The following is a 6,084-nucleotide window of genomic DNA, read 5'->3' on the forward strand; positions in this document are numbered from 1 at the left end:
CTTCTACACATACACTTTCAACTCAATCTGACTGTTAACTGGACTTTGTAATACAGTATGCTATTCATTTACTAGAGATAAGAAATATTGTGCAGTAGTGTAAAAAAAGCTGCTAGAAGAGTCATGAGACGTCCCTGTGACATTCTGTTAAATACTCCCACACATCTTCTTCTTAGCAATACTGTTTACAAGATTGAGAAGAGTCCTAAATCTTTACACACACGGGTTCTGTATACTTTTGGCTTAAGTTCTGTAGCTATATATCCCCCAAATGTCCAGGAATTTCCAAACATGGAGGTGGCAACCCTAGTTGGGGTAATTACAGACTTACAAAAACAACATAAAAAAGGAAGAAATATCAATATAATACATACAATGAACAATGCAAAAAACCACCCTTGTGTTACACAATTAAATAAGAATGGGAGGTATAAACAATATGATACATTGCCTAAAGCATCTAAGCATCTAGCAGCAAATTGTGCAGCATTATAAGGCCATTCCATTAAGGGAACACATAGCTTTTGCAAATAGAAAAACAACTCATTGCTTTAGCAAATAGGAAAAACAAGATAAAGAAATAGATGCTTGCAAACAGCCCGTTACTAAGGAAGAGTTTAACCTTGCTTTTATTTCTGTAATCAGACATGCTGATAACAGGAAAATATCGGCCTTCCCACAAGATACATGTGACCAGCCAAGGATGTTGTGGTTTTGAAAAAGTACAAAATGCTGTTTTCTGATAATTTCTGATAATCTTCTCTTCTAAATGATTTTTCCCCCTGTACTCTGTAAGACTATATAAGCCTAACTCCACCTTCATTCAGTGTACAAGCCCTGTTTGAAAGTGCCCCCAGGTACTTTGGCTGTACCTGCGCATAATAAAACAGCTGTTGACTCTCCTTGCTGAATCCCTGGTGGTCTGTCTCAGAATTCCCGCTACAGCCACTTGTTTATGTTAATATCATCGTAGCCAAGCTTCAGTTGTAATGGCTGCTGCTTTCCCCCACTCCTCCAGTTGCAGCTGCTGAATGTCCCTGGGCGAGCCAGTTCTTTCAGAGCTGCTCTTGAAAAAGAGCAGTTTCTGCCAGAGTTCTCTCAGCCCCACCTGCCTCACAGGGTTTCTGTTGTGGGGAGGGGAAGGAAAAGGAGTTTGTAAACCATTTAGAGACTCCGAATGAAGGGCGGGGTATAAATCCAATCTCTTCTTCTCAGAGGTCATTTCGGGGGGGAACGCGGGTGAGGTGCAGGGGGGCGGGGCACATGATGAAGCCCCACCCCCTGCTTCCTCCCCGCCTCTCCCCACCCCTGCCTGCCTGGGGCCGGGGAGGGCCTTGGCGGGGCTTCCTCGCACTCCCGCTGGCCTTGCAGGTCCACCGCCGGGCCCCTGATGTCAGGGGGTGTGGCATATGCTAATGAGTTATGCTAATGAGTTCCCCTAGCTCTTTTTCTACGAAATGACCCCTGCTTCTTCTTCTCTTCTTATTTCAACTGCCTAACCTGAGGCAGTGAGTTTTAACAGTTAAGGAAAATTAAACAGAGACTCCTTATTTTGCTACTGGACTACCAAAACCACTCATTTTGGATTATTTGGAAAGCCCCATCATAAATGTAAGCCAAAGAAAATCCCTTGCGCTTCTTTAGCGAAACTACTAACAGGGTAATTAATAGCGTTACTGTCGTTCTGACTAATACAGGAACTACTTTGAGCAATGGGGAGGAATACTCAGTGTCAAGTACCGCCTTTGCCTCTAAACCTCCACAGCGGCCCCTCAGGTGCTCAGCTTTTACGGAGCCCTTTGACTGGTCTGGGTAAAAGTCGGATCTAAATGGTTCCTCATGAATTCATACGATTTTTACACTGAAATGAAATAAAACCACCATCATATTGTAGGCCATGTGTTAGTCTACAAGGGGCACCACAAAAATCACGCACCCACAGATTCGTGGCACCACAGCAGCACAACAACATGATTCCAAAGGATGGATCCTCATGAATTCATATGATTTCTAAGCTGGAATGAAATAAAACCTACATCATACTGCAGACCATGTCTTAGACTATCGGCAGCACTCCAAAAATCATGCCTCCATGAATTCGTGGCACCACAAAACTGCAAAAACATGGTTTCAAAGCATGGATCCTCATGGATCCTCAGGGGTTTTCAATTGGGTCACCCGAAACACACCATCAAATCATATAACATGTCCACGGCCAAAGCTTGCACCACAAAAACCACAGATTCATGGCTTTGTGGTGACACCATTCTGTAAAAACATAATTCTGAAGCACGGATCCTCATGGATGCTTGGTTTTTTTGTGTTGGGACACCCCAAACGTACACTTAAATCCCATATCCTGTCCATGGCCACAGCCCGCACCACAGAAATCACGGTGCCACGGCTCTGGCAACACCATGCTGCAAAAACATGGTTCTGAAGCATGGATCCTCATGGATCCTTATGATTTTTGCATTGTGTCACCCCAGCATCACCATCAAATAATATGCCTTGTCCATGGCCACAGAATGCACCACAGAAATCACAGTGCCACGGCTCTGTGGCAACACCATGCTGCAAAAACATGGTTTTGAAGCACGGATCCCCATGGACCCTTATGATTTTTGCATTGTGTCACCCCAACATCACCATCAAATAATATGCCTTGTCCATGGCCACAGAATGCACCACAGAAATCATATGTCCACGGCTCTGTGGCAACACCATGCTGCAAAAACATGGTTTTGAAGCACGGATCCCCATGGACCCTTATGATTTTTGCATTGTGTCACCCCAGCATCACCATCAAATAATATGCCTTGTCCATGGCCACAGAATGCACCACAGAAATCACAGTGCCACGGCTCTGTGGCAACACCATGCTGCAAAAACATGGTTTTGAAGCACGGATCCCCATGGACCCTTATGATTTTTGCATTGTGTCACCCCAGCATCACCATCAAATAATATGCCTTGTCCATGGCCACAGAATGCACCACAGAAATCACAGTGCCACGGCTCTGTGGCAACACCATGCTGCAAAAACATGGTTTTGAAGCACGGATCCCCATGGACCCTTATGATTTTTGCATTGTGTCACCCCAGCATCACCATCAAATAATATGCCTTGTCCATGGCCACAGAATGCACCACAGAAATCACAGTGCCACGGCTCTGTGGCAACACCATGCTGCAAAAACATGGTTTTGAAGCACGGATCCCCATGGACCCTTATGATTTTTGCATTGTGTCACCCCAGCATCACCATCAAATAATATGCCTTGTCCATGGCCACAGAATGCACCACAGAAATCACAGTGCCACGGCTCTGTGGCAACACCATGCTGCAAAAACATGGTTTTGAAGCACGGATCCCCATGGACCCTTATGATTTTTGCATTGTGTCACCCCAGCATCACCATCAAATAATATGCCTTGTCCATGGCCACAGAATGCACCACAGAAATCACAGTGCCACGGCTCTGTGGCAACACCATGCTGCAAAAACATGGTTTTGAAGCACGGATCCCCATGGACCCTTATGATTTTTGCATTGTGTCACCCCAGCATCACCATCAAATAATATGCCTTGTCCATGGCCACAGAATGCACCACAGAAATCACAGTGCCACGGCTCTGTGGCAACACCATGCTGCAAAAACATGGTTTTGAAGCACGGATCCCCATGGACCCTTATGATTTTTGCATTGTGTCACCCCAGCATCACCATCAAATAATATGCCTTGTCCATGGCCACAGAATGCCCCAAAGAAATCATATGTCCACTGCTCCGTGGCGACCCCATTCTACAAAAACATGGTTCCAAAGCACAGATCCTTGTGGATCCTCATGGTTTTTCTTTTTTTTTTGGTAAACAAAGTTTTATTATTTTCCAATCGTAGGTATTCAACATTTATCCATTAAAACTTTAAAAAGAAAAGTACATAAACGATTACTTACCCTACAATCCATACACCTTCCCCCCTCCTGTGGCTTCCCGCAATGCTTTCACCCCCTTCCCCTTACTTATATATATGAGGTGGACTTTGCCCCCACGAGTCCAAGGCCACCACTCCGGGGCTCAGGGAGACGGAGGAATGTTTCGCCCCCCGCCACCACCATTGCAGCTGCCACCGACAGCGCCAGCGGCCATAGCTTTTTAAAGAGCCCCCAAGGACATTACATGTCCATGCCAACTGTTAGAACTGCAAAAATCATGGCTCCACAGCTTCGTGGCAACACCATTCTGCAAAAACATGGTTCTGGAGCACGGACCTTCATGGATCTTCAGGGTTTTTCAGTTGGGTCACCCCAACATCACTATCAAACCACATATCATGTTCATGGCCACTACCTCCACCAGAGAATTCATGGACATCACACGCGAGAGGTGGACTTTGCCCCCACGAGTCCAAGGCCACCACTCCGGGGCTCAGGGAGACGGAGGAATGTTTCGCCCCCCGCCACCACCATTGCAGCTGCCACCGACAGCGCCAGCGGCCATAGCTTTTTAAAGAGCCCCCAAGGAGAGCTGGGGGAGCCAGAATGACCTCTCACGTGCGCGAGAGGTGGAATTTGCCCCTACAAGTCCAAGGCCATCACCCCGGGGCTCAGGGAGGTGGAGGAATATTTGCCCCCCCCCCGCCACCATTGCAGCTGCCGCCGACAGCACCAGAGCCCCCAAGGAGAGCTGGGGGAGCCAGAAGTTGCTGCTGGACGTCACATGTGAGAGGTGGAATTTGCCCCAACTAGTCCAAGGCCACCACCCCGGGGCTCAGGGAGGCGGAGGAACGTTTTTAATGTGATTTTTATGATGCAAGCTGTGGACGTGGATGTGTTATGTGATTTGATGGTGTGTTTGGGGTGACCCAGTTGAAAAAGTGCTCCAGAACCATGTTTTTGCAGTTTTGTGGAGCCACGAATTCGTGGGGGCATCATTTTTGTAGTGCTTCCTATAGTCTAAGTGTCAGCTACGCTGCCATGGGGGTTGGGGAGCTCAGTCTGTGTCTGGTTAATTGCGAATGCATTCCTTTCTGTGGCCTACAATATGATGGTGGTTTTATTTCGTTTCAATGTAAAAATCATATGAATTCATGAGGATCCATGTAGACCCGACTTTTACCCCTTTGCCGACACAAGCGAGCGGGAATATTGAATCTGAAAGTAATTCTACTAATGTAAACGCGCGGGGTTGCCAGACCTCCCGGTTTGGCGGGGTTGCCCGATTTGGAGGGGGCCCCAAGAGCGACCACCCGGACTCCCCCCCCCCAACTCTCCCCAGCAACGTTTAAAGGAGAGGGGAGAGGCAGAGGCCGCCGGTTCCTGCCTTGCAAGAGGAGTTTCCCGGGCCACGCCCCCTCCTGAAACGTCCCTAATCCTCCCGCCGGGGAGAAAATTGGACCTTGCGACCCTATAACTATCGCCAAGACTGGGTTGGCGGCAGGCTCTTTAAGGGTTTAAAAACAAAACAACAACACCCTAGCAATTTTCTTTCTTCAAGGAATTTCCGGGGCTCTGATGCAAAGTATTTTCGCCACAGATGCATCGAGGGCTAGAGTGGACACCCCTGCGACCAATGGCGGGTTTCACGGTGCCGTTTACCGGAAGTTTTGTCTTGTGTCCTGCTCTAGGCTTTATTTTCTATGGTCGTCTTTCGAAAAGGGTGGGATGAAAGTCAGGAAGTCGCTATTGGGTAAGAAGCGCGGAGGCGTCCGACGGTGTAGCAGAGATTGTTTTGGAGTTACCCCCATGGGTGAAGTGGGGAGGCTGAAGAAAGGCATTAGGGTGGGGAGGGGGTCAGTGACGGGGAAGGAGAGCGGCTGGTCTTCCGCCTTGGTGTAAAATCCTATCTCCTGTTCTGCCTTCTATCTCCCATCATCTCTTATTGTGGGCTCCGTTTATGGTTGCCAAACTCCAGGTGGTGGCTGGAAATCTCCCGGGAGTACAGCTGCTCCCCATGCAGCAGAGATCAGTTCATCCGGAGAAAATATCCGCTTTGGAAGGTGGACTGTATGGAATTATACCCCATTGAGGTCCCTCCCCAAACCTTGTCCCCCTCAGAACCCCCCCACCCCCAATCTCCAA

At 48.0% G+C, this 6,084-nt stretch overlaps 1 protein-coding gene across 1 annotated transcript in view; it reads left to right on the forward strand.

Moving 5' to 3' along the window:
- The first annotated feature begins 5,670 nt into the window (after positions 1 to 5,670).
- NUDT9 (nudix hydrolase 9) overlaps positions 5,671 to 6,084 on the forward strand; it is a 15,526-nt gene continuing 15,112 nt past the window's right edge. Inside the window, exon 1 of the mRNA XM_015413118.1 lies at positions 5,671 to 5,692. The gene's annotated coding sequence lies outside the window, so the exon portion shown is untranslated. The remainder of the gene's footprint in view (positions 5,693 to 6,084) is intronic.

The sequence above is a fragment of the Gekko japonicus genome, unplaced genomic scaffold, assembly GCF_001447785.1.
Source record: "Gekko japonicus isolate JY-2015 unplaced genomic scaffold, Gekko_japonicus_V1.1 scaffold4121, whole genome shotgun sequence".
Classification (NCBI taxonomy): Eukaryota; Metazoa; Chordata; class Lepidosauria; order Squamata; family Gekkonidae; genus Gekko; species Gekko japonicus.